The sequence below is a fragment of the Symphodus melops genome (genome assembly GCF_947650265.1).
Source record: "Symphodus melops genome assembly, chromosome: 11".
In the NCBI taxonomy this organism is placed as follows: Eukaryota; Metazoa; Chordata; class Actinopteri; order Labriformes; family Labridae; genus Symphodus; species Symphodus melops.
The window spans coordinates 2,973,990-2,988,309 of NC_136701.1; the positions used below are offsets into that span (position 1 = coordinate 2,973,990).

General features: G+C 41.6%; 1 protein-coding gene across 1 annotated transcript in view; it reads right to left on the bottom strand.

The window, feature by feature from the left end:
- auts2a (activator of transcription and developmental regulator AUTS2 a) overlaps positions 1 to 10,407 on the bottom strand; it is a 441,093-nt gene extending 430,686 nt beyond the window's left edge. The window contains 2 exon segments of the mRNA XM_079356142.1: positions 9,206 to 9,270; positions 10,315 to 10,407. The gene's annotated coding sequence lies outside the window, so the exon portion shown is untranslated.
- Positions 10,408 to 14,320: the final 3,913 nt, after the last annotated feature.

A 14,320-nucleotide genomic window follows, 5' to 3' on the forward strand; every position in this document is an offset into this window, starting at 1 on the left:
ATGTGTGTAAATGGATTAGTTACTGTACTTCTGATGTTCACTTAACACAGCAGCCTCTCCCATCAGTGTGTGAACAGGTGTGACCTGCAGTCTTAAAGCACTTTAAGTAATCGTTACCTGATCTGAGGTCATTCAGATATTTGTTCTAACATTGATATGTTAAAGTGTTCTAGAGTCATATTTACAGAGACAGAGATGTTTTCTGTCTGAGCACTGAGAGGTTTGATTGTATGTGTGTCCTGTGAGATCTGGTGTTTAGGATTAAAATGGACTGCTCAATGGCACCTTAAAAAAACGCTGAATGGGGCACAGAAAAGTTGCTCTGCTCGTGTTCTTTGTGACTAAGTTAGCGTCTTTTTGTCTTGTTTTTCGCTGGATTAGCAGCTAAAATGCAATTTTACACATTTATACTCACATACATGATTGTTGCTGAGCGAGATTCCCTTTCCACATTAAGGATGGTTTTAACTTTTTCATTTCCGGGTTTGTCTCTTTTCTGCATCGCCTCCATCCACCTGCAGCTTAGAGAGTAATGCAGTGACCACCTTATCTATATAACATCCACACCTTTCACCATGAGTCAGTCCAGATAACCAGATGACCATCACACTGAGGCCCTGGACCCCCTCTGACCTGACTCCCATTAACCCAGACACAGACTCAGCAGGACAGAGAGAGAAGGAGAGATCACAATCATTACCCTCCATCAGCGCTATCTTCATCCCCCATCACTCATGTCCTGCCAGGCAGGGAAATATCGCTCGCTCTCTCTCTCTTTCTCTCACCTTGCCATGACTCTGTTAAATCAGGCCAGGTGGTGGGGTGAAGGCCATTACGCTGGGTCAACTTCTAAAAACCGCATCCCCCCCTTCCTGCTTCTGTATCAGCAGTAAATTGTCGGCCTCACCTCTTCCACTGTTACAGATATATCCTGTGTTTGCAGTCTGATAATGTGGCCTTACTGCTGGCATACAGAAGGAGCTCTTCATGGGTGCTTCTCGTTACATTCATTTGTGCATCCTTGCAGACATTCTCCACGACTTGTCCTGAATTTGTTCGCCCTCCACTGTAAGGACGGATCTTCAAATACCTTAAACTTACCCAGTGTCAAAGATCAAGGAAGGGGGAGGCTTCTGAGGGAGGAAGGATGCAAAGACGGATGGATACAAAGATAGTTTGTTTTTAAATTAAATGACCTTGACAGTCAGTTAATGTCAGTTAATGTCAGTTCATCATGAATAAGTGATGTCATGCAGGTGAAGCCAGCACGTGTAGGATTTAGCATTTGGTAAACTCCTCTCCTGCCTCCTCACGTCTCTTCCTTGTTTCTCTCCCTCAGTTCTTCGCTGGGAGGAGCTGAGAGCCGAGAAAGCAACGCCAGTGAAGGAAACAATGTGGCATATTACTAAATTGAGAGAGACTCAGTGTTCAGGTGTGTGCATAAGAAGGTGCCCACATACACACCTGCATTAACCTCAGAATTAAGGTATACTTACATACATTACTATTACAAGTAGGGCTGATGTCTTTTGGGCTGCTTGCAAAAGTATCAGCCGGATCCTTTGATTTGGTTTAGTACAACACAGTTTCATATTTGGAAAATAAGCCAGTCTTGTTTTGTCTTGGTTCATCACCCAGAGGCGCACACAGCTGGGTGTGTTTTATTGCCTTCCCCAGAGACTGTGTCTGGATTTACTCCACTGTCACTTCAGGCTACTTAAGGCTGACCAGTGCCCGGCCCATCACGTCTGATTTATTTCAATTCTACACTGAAACAGTAAATAGATTGCACTTAAAAAAGGCACTTTTCAAACCACCGAAGGCAGCGTGCAGTACATATCACATTCATCCTTTTTATGTACGGATTCGCACGCTATGCACAGCCTCTTATTCACATTGTAGATTTCCCTTTGGGAGTAATTCGAGCTGCACTATCTTGCCCAAGGACACTTCAGCGAGAACAGGAACAGGGGATCAAATTACTGGTCTTATTTGGACGGAGACCCGCTCTACCTCTGAGCCACAGATGCAGCATTCTGCAACTATCACCACTGTGTCTACATGCTGTTCAGACATAGGCGAGAGAAATGATGTAAATGGACACAAGCTGGGTTTTTTACATGCTAAACGTTAAACGTTATGACTGCAAAGAGAGACATGCAGAGCTGAAATATGTTGTCTTTGTCTTATAAGCTCATGCAGCCCACACAATAAGTTCAGCCCTCTATAAACTCTGTGAGCAGACACGGCTCTCGTCCTGCTCCTTAGTGACCCCACTTCACAGTTTAAGTGTCCGAGCTAATGAAGAGGCAGATGGCAGCACTTGTTGACGCAGCATATAAGTCGTTTGACCTTTGACCCCGCTCAGTGAGTTAGAGAGGGAGTGTTAATGAAGGACGCTGACTCCCAGTGGTGTCCTCTCGTCTCGAAACACGTAAGAGGCGAGCGACCAGGAGAGACTGTAAAATGAGCAGGCACAAAATACTCTGCTTGAAGTTGACAAACAGCAGCTTCATTCATGTAAGGAAACCTCTGCTAATGCTCCTATTAAAGATATCAAGAACATTTTAATTGGCTAATAAGCACACTCACTGAAAATAAGAGTATTGATAGAATAGTGGCACTGAAGAGACCACTTTTGGGCTTTTATGGGCAAAATGTTTCTCAGGGGGGGGCAAGTAGTGGCTGACGCACACATTTTTTATCCTCCTTTTATAATGAGATTGATTTTAAATCGAATGTATGAAAGTACGAGACGTGTCCCTGTCCAATTGACTCCTTAGATCCACTGTTAATGGATGCTTACAAGAAAATGTCAAGTTTAATTTCACACATATTGATATGCACTTGATGTGGATGACATTTATCTAATGAATATTCATGAGTCTTTTTCTATTGTCGTCTCATATGATTACAGCACGTCTCAGACAGTAAGCAGCATGTATGCCATGGAGAATCCTCCTGCTGATTAATTACCTACTGTTCCACAAGAGAAGCAATCACATCACGCTGTCTGTCTGCAATACTTGTAAAGAAGAACGTGTGTATTCAAAATTGCTGCATCATGCTACTCATCTTAACTGCAGTCAACTAACTAACTTATTGCAAGACTGGTTCAAGGCTTGAATGAAATGTCTTCAAAGCCCTTTAAGCACTGAGGGATTGAAGATGGAGAGGCTCTCTCACTGACCGCAGGCTGTTTTTATCAAAACCGCCTCCTATACTACAAGTACATACAGTAAGTAGAATGCAGTAGGTGAGCAAATGCAAGATCAGCTGTATGGCAAAAAAAAAAACAGGATGTCGTATTGATTATGAAAAAGTTTACGGTCTGCATCTTACTATTCTCCCTTTACATATTGTTTCACAGAAATGCAAAGTAAGAGATGGAAATGACGGACAGCCACGTCGATCATAACAGAGGAATTCATCAACCACACAAAGATACCACCAATTACATTTTTTTGATTCTCTAACTCATGAAAATCTAAATAAATCACTCGTCAGCCTTTTCAGACTGTCGCTGTGTTTGCTATCTTCTGGGCTACTTCCTCATTCCTCAGACCGAAAACCAGCTTAGCCAAATACTGCAAAATAACCACAGAAGTCAGACCTGCATACTGCTATTGAACAAATATACTGCATTCAGCACGTTGTCCAACTGAGAATATACTAGTAGTAGAGAAGGAATTTTCAAAAACAGCCATTATCCACCCAAAATGCTCCCCATTCAGGACATGTGCCTTTCTGTGACCCAAAGTCTTAGAGGGTGCTGCACAGCCTGTCCTGTTAGGACCTACTCTTTATTAGGCTCAGTAAATAATACAAAACTTCACACTGCATGTAAATAATTAACAACTGAACATTCGTTTACTGAAAGGAAGCATCCGAACCAAACTGCACAAAACCCAGAAATTAGCATCCATGTTGAAACGTTCAGTCTACTGAGGTGGACTGAAGAAAAGCCCACTGAAGGGTTAAGGCTACTGAAAAGTCTGCTCTCTGAACTGATCTGTGGCTTTTCAGAGAGGGAGATATTTGCTCTGTCTGGAGAGCAACCGGTATTCTTCTGAAGTGGATGAACACAGAATTTGCACCATCATTTTGTTTCCACAACTAACTGAGGAGGAGAAGTGTGAAGTCTTGGACTCTGTACCAAAAGTGAAATAATTGTTGGGTTATAAACCACCAGTAAAGTTAACAGAACTGCATCCTTAACACTTTGAAATGCAAAGCGCTGGTTTGCAGGTGAGGATTTTGTCGATGCTGTGAGTGTGTTGTGCTGACGTACGGAGATCCAGCCACAGCCTGCAGGGACTTTTTCAGATCAAGCTGCTTCAACTTGTAAACTGGCTGTCCCTGGAGGTGTGAGATATTAGGTTTAGGAAATGTTCCTTTGGACTTCGGAAGCTGCTATATCCGAGAGAAAAAAAATTGGCTTTCTGGACAAAACACTGCAAAAAGAGATAGGGGAGACATCCTGAGAGGAATACAGAGACAAACACGTCGTCACTTCTGTGTATTCACTCTGCACAAAGTTTCTCTCTCTGACATTGGGTATTAAAATTTTATTTTTGAAGGAAACAAGTGGAGGAGAGCCAGCTGGTCCAAATAATTCTACTTTATTCCAAAGCAAATTAAAACTCATTTCAAGGATCATCTCTGGTCAAGAGTTATAAATCTCTAAAATCTTCATTTTAAGATCTTCAGATGCTCTGAAAATGTTAAACTGCTGTGGAAATAAGCACAATCATCACGCTCCACTGGCAGATTTTGGCACGCTCGTTAAAAAAAAAAAAGAAGTAATTTAAGAGAGACTAAATGACTTGTTACGATCAATATTTAATGCAGTGTAAACATCCTGTGAAGCCTTCTGGTGATGAGGTGCCAGGGAAAATGAGAGAAGTAAAATTTGAAGTGCAAATCAGCTCATTTTTAAAAGAGTCGACCGCTCTCTTCCACAAACTCCAGCTGAAGCACGGCGCGTAATCTTTGAATGCAGTTTGAATGCAGAGACACCTACGTGAACAGCCTACTGTTTCCCAAATCAAAGTCATGTAACGAGCCAATGCTGTTTGTTTAATTACGGGTGACCACAGCAAAAAGGAGGGTTCAAGCCGACAGCTGTATTTATATTACAGTAGGAGTGGGAGCAGATCATAAAAGAGTTTCTGTGCCTTTATGGGCTAAGCTTGATGGAACAGATGGACGTCTCTTGTCCTGGAGGAGTGAGAGGTCTGTTAGTTTTCATACCACCTTCTAATTCTTTAATTAGAGAGGATTAAGTAGGCGGTAAGTGACCCGAGCAGGTGATCAAACACTCCAACAGGAAAATCACACACATCAGATCGAGGCGGTGCATGAATCAGTAGAAGAGGCTCCAGTTTAAGTATCAATCTTTATCAATCAATCTTTATTTGTATAGTGTGAATTCATAACAAGTGTTATCTCCAGACACTTTACAAAAAGCAGGTAGAGGACCTCACTCTTTGTTAACATTAAAGAAAAGCAGGTAAAAAGACCTTAACCATTACTATAGTATATTCTACTGCATATTTGTTCAGAGTAAAGTCGAACTATCATTATACTTTCTCTACAATCTGAATCTCTTATGGAGGTTTTAGAACTTAAAAGGAGCTTTTTAGTTTGAACTTTTTGGCTGTGAATTTGGTCCCACAATTTTCCAGTGTGACGTCCTTCATTTAAAAAAACATTTACTTTCTGGACGGCTGTGGCTCAATGATAGAGGGTTCAATCCCCAGCTCCGGCAGCAACATGTCCGACGTGTCCTTAGGCATGACACTGAAGCCCTAAAGTTCTCCCGCTGCTGAGCCGCCGACGTCTGAATGTTAATAAATGGATTAGTTACTTCTATTGGACTCTTTACACAACAGCCTCGACCATCAGTGTGTGAATGTGTCAGTGTGACCTGAAAAGAACTGTACAAGCTCAAGTCTGATTGATATGTATCATCTGATATGACCCAAAGAAGTGTGACAAACAAACTGCCACAGGTCGAGGAAATGTTTGACTTTTTCTTGAAATGTCTAAATTCTAAAATACGTCACATATTTCAGGAAACTCGACACATAAATGTTCTTTATTTACTTTTTTCTTCTTACAAACAATTCAAGCCTCATATATTTTTATATCTTAAAATAAGATGTGTGTCTGGACTTGTCAGGTGAATGCGTCTCGTAATCAGTCTAATTAGATGTTTTGCTCAGAAAGACTTCTTTCTATCTTCACTTTGTGTCTGTTGGGACATGATGCAGCCTTTAAATCAAGTCCTCCGGCTCCCTCATCCTTCAGTATCTTTAAATCCATCCACCCTTGAGATGAAGCAGCCTGAGGCGGGCTGTCACAGACTGAGTGACAGAGTGAAAGAATGAACATAAGGAGGGAGAAGACTCTGTCGAAACACAGCTCTGTCCAGTTGGGAACATACAGTATATATAATAATGTGATTCAGATGTGTCATCCCTTTCATTGAAGCTGGCTGTAAGCCGTCTGTTCTAATCCTGCTCCGTGATGAATCTTTTCTCCCTCAGGGATGTCTCAGAGACAGAGAGGTCAATGGTCGCATTACATTTCAGTCCACAAAGACACAAGTTAAAGTGAGTGCTAAGCAAAGCTAGGATTTACATGAAGCAACCCCACGCCGGCTCTTTTACCTTCCATGTAGTCATGAATCTAAGGATTAGTTTCTCCCGGGGTCTCTTCATAGAAATATTTACGAGTCAGATGTAAACTAAAAGCATATGATGAAGAGGAAATTCATCACAGGCTTCCAGGAGATATTCAGCCAGAAATATTTCCTGCTGAGTTTATTTAGCAAACATCCCATTTCTCATTAGCATCCAGATGCACAGCTGTTGAAGCTTTTTTTTTTTTTTTTTAAATCAATTTGTGTCTCTATCTCTGAAGCAGCGGCAGCAAAATGAATGTACATGCCGTGGGTTTGAACTGCCTCTTTCACAGAGAGCTGAGGTCATGTTTAATGAAACACACAGCCCCCCTCCCGCCGACTGCCGTCTTCTGGCGCAGCGGTTGTCCTCGGGTGACTCCTGCCCGGCTCGTGGTGAGTAAGCAGCAGAGAAAAAGAGAGAGCGAGGAGGAGAGAAATGCCTCAGACTGCTGGGGGAACAGCACAGCTTCAGGTCACAAATCAATGGCTAAAAACAGGCAGAAGAGTCGCTCGCTGTGATACACCAAAGCAGACTACAACACCTGTGGGAGAGACGTGTGTAAGGACAGGCTGTATGGATTGTTTACAGCTTTTTTTTGGGGGGGGGGGAGACCGGCAACCTGGCCTTGATCAAGACGGAAAGGATGGTAAGAAGGAAAGTGGTACAGAAAGGTTTATTTCTTCTTCTGAAGTATCTGTAGTGTCCTACTTTTTTTTAATTGTGGTTATTTTCACACACACACACTTGCATAACAAGCTGACAGGTTGTGTGTGTGTGTGTGTGTATATGCTTGTCAAATTGATATGCATATGGTTTCTGTGCCCACATATATGCCGCATCGGGACTTGAACCGTCAACCCTCCGGATCCCACACAAGGTCCCCACAGACTGAGCTACTGCCGCCCCAACATATAACAAGCATAGTAGCCTACCTACCTACCTTTGTTAAAGGGACCCATCAAGCATGCACTGAAGCAACACATCCATGAACCAAGGTTTAGTGTACCTGTACCAGCAAGTGACAAAATCTTATTTAGTGAAAAGTCTTAATAATTGTGTGTAAGAATAATTAGTTGTTGGTGCATGTTGCTCCCAAATGAACTCAGGTGTGCGGTGTGAGGTGTTTATCATTTGTATATTAAGTGTCGGCAAATTCAGAATTTAATTTCAAATAAATGTTACATATTATTGCAACATTTTTCTAAACAGGAGGGTTTTACTTGAGTTTATGTTTTTTTTTTCCTCAAATCTATCTGTGGATATTTTTTTTTTAAAGTGAACAATCTTAAATATTGGTCAATTTGTTTTCCATTGTTTGTAACCTTTTATTATGATAGTTTACATAAACCTGCATTTCATCAGTATAATGTCTACAATCTTTTATTAGTTATCTATGACAGCTGTTTGTATCCACAGTGGATGATGCACGCTTTATGGCTCTGCAGCAAGGTGGATAAAAAGCACGTCAGCAGGAGGAGGGAGGAGGAGGAGGAGGAGGAGGAGGGAGGAGGGAGGAGGGAGGAGGAGGCTGGAAGGAAGGAAGTGTGACAGGTGGTGCAACACTGCCCCCATGTGCTCTGCGTCTCTTCTTCTCCCCAGGCAGCCTTCAGTGTGTCTACCAGCAAAGATCCATTACATGACTCTCCTTGTTAAACACCTGCATCTTTATGAGCGAGGCTTTTTGTGGCTCTGAGCCTCCATCCCTCGTCCAGTTTAAACAAACCCCCTCCGTGTTTACAGCGAGGAAGCCTCCGCCAGCAGTCAGTTAGTCAGCAAAATGAACAGTGCCAAGAGTGTGTGAGTGTGATGAATAGACAGGAGAGACAAGCATCCCACTTCACTGTAGATACGTTTTGTACCTGGAGAGGTGCAGAAGAGGAAGAGACTGATTTTTGAGCGGTGGAGTCGAGCAGGAAAGAGGCTCTGAAAGTCTGCAATGTTATTCAGATCCCTGTGACCTTTCTCATGGCATATTTGCTGGCTTTCTTTTCTTTTCTTTTTTTTTTTTTTTTGAAAGGGCAACCGTGAAGAAAACAGAGAGGAGGAAGCTTTTCAGATGGTGACCATGTTTGTAAAGCATGTTGAGCAGATGAGAACATGAATACAGACTGCTGCTCACTGAGACGACACAACAATGGTATCAGTGGGGGGGGATGTGTCAACACATCCAGAAATGTTATCAAGAACACAAGTTAGGATCATTATGTGAGTCAAAGGGCCAGACATTCAGCTCAACAAATAAAAACACATCCACATGTCAACAGAAAGGCACACAGCGATGCAAATCCACACAACATACATTGCACATTACCCATAATGCAACGTGTAGAAACATATTGACACACCGTGACATTACAGCCTTATAAAACATGATTCAGAATTTTGATCAACGTGGGTACACGAGAGTTTTTCATGTAAAAGTGTGTATTTATATATAGTTCATACTTTTTATGGATTTAGCAATCAAAGCAAACATTTTCCCAATTAACCCTGAGATATAAATAAATGTCACTGACCTGAGCATTGAAGGTGGTTTCAGCACTGAGACAGTTTTCACCTGGACACTGGCTTTCATTATGAGCTGAGGAAAAAAGGGACAAACAGAAAAATGTCATCTTAAAAAGCAGGATCAACAACAAAGTGCATTTAGTTCAGGTGAGTTTCACAAATTATTTATTATTACAACCTTTATTTAAGGTTGGTGGAAAGATGTTGTGCCTTTGATAAGGTGGTGTCACTCATAGACTGCTGAGATGTAGTTTAGTTAAAATACACTTCATATGACACTTTTCTCCATAGTTGAGTCTGTTCTTACTTTTGGCCTAAAATCACCAGGTTTGTAATCTCTCAATAGGAGACAAAAAAAATGGGTTGCAACACATCATTAAAGGTGCTAGTAAGATCATTGGGGTTAAATTACCTGAACCACCTTCAGTCAGAGAGCGGTAGCTAAGGCGAGAGACATCTTACAGTGTGTCCCTCATCTCACAGCGTCCTCAACCATGTAAAGTGACCATGAGGAGTTTTATTTGGTGTAAATTATGTTTTTAGACTCAGTGTCCTGTTGTTACCTGATGAACTCTAGTATTGATACAGGTATATTTAAGATTCACTGTGTATGCTGTTACTCGTGTCTGTAGTATGTGCCTGTGTTTCTATAGGTAGATTCCAAACACTGTTACCTAGGATCTGTCTATAGATGGGTATGTTAACAGCACTTTACAACAGTTCAGTCTGTTGCCTTCAGGGACTTAAATAGTCAAATACCTACATACTGAGAATGACTATAGTGTTCTTTGAATTGTGAGAGTTGTCACAGCTCAAATCAGCCACAGTAAATAATGTGTACATTAAGCTGAGGGTTGAAAAGCATATTAAGTACAGCATAGCTTACATTACTTTTATCATGCACTAAGTCAATTAGGAACTCAGTTGCTTTTTGATAACTGTAACTGTAACTAGGTGTCACGGGTGCGGGCAGAAAAACAGGGGAGGATAGATAGATAGATAGATAGATAGAGATAGATAGATACTTTATTGATCCCGAGGGAAATTCAGGGAGGACCCAACGCAGGTAAAACAAAAGGAGCTGATTTATTCACACAAAAGGCAAAAACAAACTCACTTAAATAATAATCCAAGATGTCCAAAAAGCACAAGGAGAAAAACAAAGTTAATCCAGGGATCAAAGGGAAACAAACGACACAGACCGACTACAAACAATGAACTGACACAGAGGGTAACAAAGACAGAGACTAAATAGACATGAGGTAATCAGACACAGGTGAGACTAATGACACATGTGAGACTAATCAGGGTCATCAACAAGGTGGGAAACACAAGGAACACTGAGGACAAGTACAAATGTAAAACCTGACAGTGAAAACACAACCTGAACAAGAAATTACAAAATAAAACAGGAAACACTAAAGACTAGATTTAAAACACTAAACCAGGAACCTTAAAACACAACACAGGACAGGCAACATAGGAGGACACAGGGAAACACAGTAACCGTCTCGGAAGGTTGAGGGTTCGATCCCCAGCTCCTACGAGCAACATGTCCGATGTGTCCTTGGGCAAGGCACTTAACCCCCGAATTGCTCAAGTCCATTTACCATTTAATACACACAAGGGGAAACAATCAACACTGGGACACATAAACATAGAACAGTAAGAAAAGAATGAAAACTAAAACAAGACGAAACACAGAACCAAACCTGAGCGTCCACTTGAGGCTTGCTGCAGGAACACAGGAAGTCACATACACATGACTGGCAAAACAGCCGTTGTTACAGCATAAATAAACATGTTTACAGCCTGGTAGAAAACAGGAAGTAAGTCTGATTATTTATTATCATGCTGTACGGGGGATGAATTTATTTTAAACAGCTCCGTTTAGAATGATGAACGATACCTGTTATCCACAGTAAGGTGCATAGCTGAGGTGATGTAACGGTTCATCAAGAGGCTTAAAACCCGCCTCAGCTCCAGCTCTCAGCCTGTCGTTAGATTAGCTGAAAATTAGGCTGAGACAGGATTTCCAACATGGCGGCTGCCGCCGATGATCCTCCGGAGCCCCCTGCAATAACAGGAGGGAGACCTCAGGCTTCATCCATTTTATTTACAGTCTATGCTGGCAACCTTCAGATTATGAAGTTCAACTCAACGGTATGATGAAGTCTCAAACACTCTAAATCATTTTTACTCTCTGTCTCTTTGTCTGTCCAAAAGTCAAACTTTAATGTGTCAAATGAAGCATCACGATGACACACTGCAATAAGCCCGGCCTCCCCTTGCTCTCCAGTACATTTAATTCTGACAGGATAACGGTAGGAATAAAAGTGAGATCCACTTTTCCCTTGTTCAGCACGATGGCAGCTTTGTTCTTAAAATAGTCCGCCTTGTGATTTAAATGCAGTCTGGAGTATTGAGACGAGATCAAAGAGGTCTCTTTAGACTCACTTACTGCAGAAGAGAGAGCAGGAGAGAGAAGAGAGCGGAGAAAAATACAAGTCTCGCAGGATCACACGGGGAAATTGTTCTCTGCACACTTCCAGCAAATTATATTAGATAGAGTCACTGTGGCAACTAGAGAAGATAATCTTTAATGTGCTCTTTAATGAGAGGGAAAATGTTTGTCTCTGGTGATTGAAGCTCTCGCTGTGCAAATTATATCCAAATCACTCCAGCAGCATGGGCTCTTCACTGATGAAAAGTGGCTGAAGGACAGCATTCAATTAGCGCCTTAGATTGACACAATCAGAACATGGAATGGATTTTACGGCATTGGTTACAGGCTCATTACTCAATGACTGTGAACAGATCCAAAAAGGTCGTCATTAGCTATCAGAAAGAGAATTTTCCTTTGATCTAAACTAATTGGAAGAGGTCCCTTCAGCTAGTTTAGAATCTACTGTGAAACATGCAGAGCAAACATAGTAGGAGGTCTGGACAGATTTAATGGGTTTGCTGTAGAGGACTGGAGGCACTTGTGTTTTGGATGACAATAATTTTTTTTAGAGCTGTGTTGTTCAAGCGGCAACCTTCATTGTTAAAAAATGAAGCCAAAGCCCAAAAAGCTAAAAAAAATCCTGCAGTTCATTGAGCGTCCACTTGAGGCTGGCTGCATGAAGTCACAAAGAACAGAAATGAACATTTACAGCCTGAACCCAAAATTAAATAGGACATTGTCCCTGAAACCAAACCCTATTAGGGTCGTTTTCTGCAGGTCAAAATAATGACCTGTATCATCAAATGTCCATAAACTAACACTAATCATTTTTCAACCTTTGGAAGGAGACAAATGAACGTTTTTTTGTACAGTAAGTTAAGAGCCTAAATGAAGGCATACCCAGTGCTGTTAGAACATTAAGACTTATTTAGATATTTCAGAGAAAAACATCTCAATTACCATTTGATTCCCTCAGAGTCTGATTTTCTCATTATTTAAAGCTTTGAGGTTGTTTTTTTGTGTGGCTCATGATAATAAGACACAGATCAGATTTGCTTGTAAAGCGCTGTTTGTTAAAGCTCGACAATTATCCTCAAATGTAGCTGACTGTGTAATGCTTGAACAGATGTGAACACAGAGGAACAAGAGCACACTGTGTGTTGTATTGTGAATCTTCACACCACTAATTAAAGCTCTTTAAGAGTTGTTCTGCTTGATGTTTGTGTTTTCATGCTAATTAGGTGAATTCAACACCTGGATAAACACATTCACAGATCAAGATGTCTTCGATCTGTTCGACTGTGGGATGATAATAAGATCGTTTTAAATCTGTGTGCTTCATTAGTTGTCTTTTACAGACATATAGGTAGATGTGCTTTGACCCCGGACCAGTATAGGGGCCCCTGAGGGCTGACAAACCAGCGCAGTGTGCAAAGTGCTTAATGACAGTAGGAAACCTCCCTAAGGAGGCCCCGTCTGACAGCTCTCACTCTATAATGCTCTCTTGTTGCTCTGCTACGAGCTTTATTGCTGTGAAAACCAAAATCTGTCAATGAAAGAAAAATGAAGAGGAATACCGTCTTTAGGACAGATGCCCCCCCCCCCAACTGCTGTTGTCCAAAAGTGCCCCCCTGTGCTCTAGAATCAACTCTGCATATCGGGCTTTCAGACTGGCAGAAAACACCTGAGAAACTCCTGATATTTCCCAGTGAGGCTGGATATGTGAACGCAAACAGCCACATTTTAAGCTCTGACTTCACCTAAAGTTTCTCCTACCAGACCCCCAGTATGTCCGAGTGAGCTGATGTGAGAACGCAGCAGAATATTATCAGGAGAATTCATCTCTAGACAGCGTGGGGGGGGGGGATTACTATTATTTGTTTTTTTTCTTTTTTTTGTCAATACAAATAATTGCTGTTCTGTGTGTTCTATACTGAAGCACTTTGGGCTGCATGTTTTATACCTGAAAGGTGCAATATAAATAAAGCTGAGTTGAGTTGCATTGCTGCATGGTGCAGACTGTCTGACGTGCAGGTAATAAACAGCTGCATCATGTTTTCTGTTAGTCAGTATATTCTTCTCCACTCTTCTGTTGATAGTGTGATTCTGTTGAACTACCCCCCCCCCCCCAACTGTCAGGGATAGTATCCCTCTGTGAGGTGCATGTGAACAGCCAGGTCAGGAGAATATCCGGAGCACTCCTCCTCCAATGATCAAAAAGTGCAGACGTGAAAACGGCTTTACGGTTTTCTCTGATCTGCTGATCGAATAAAACTAAATATTGATTGAAGCCGAGCTCTGCTGATTCAACAAAATCAAATTGGTGAAGTCACGTACAAACAATGTCTACACTACAATGTTTATCGCCCACTCTCCATCAAGCTTCTGTCAAGTGCTTGTATATAGAAACCTGAAGAATTCAAAGTGTACATCTACCTCCTGCTGTGACGGCGGCGCCCGGGGCCGGACATTAAAAGCTCATTTCGACTGTGGATTGAATTCTCCAGGAGTGAAAAACTGTAATTTCTTTTCATAAAATACTGAGCAGATCAGTGCTTTAATGAATCTCATCATGCCAGCAGCTTTAGCCATCACTATTAATAATATCCACTTTCCATAAAGCTGCTGATTTCTTTTATTTACGCTCTCTCGTCTCTGCCGGCTGCCAGTGGAAAGC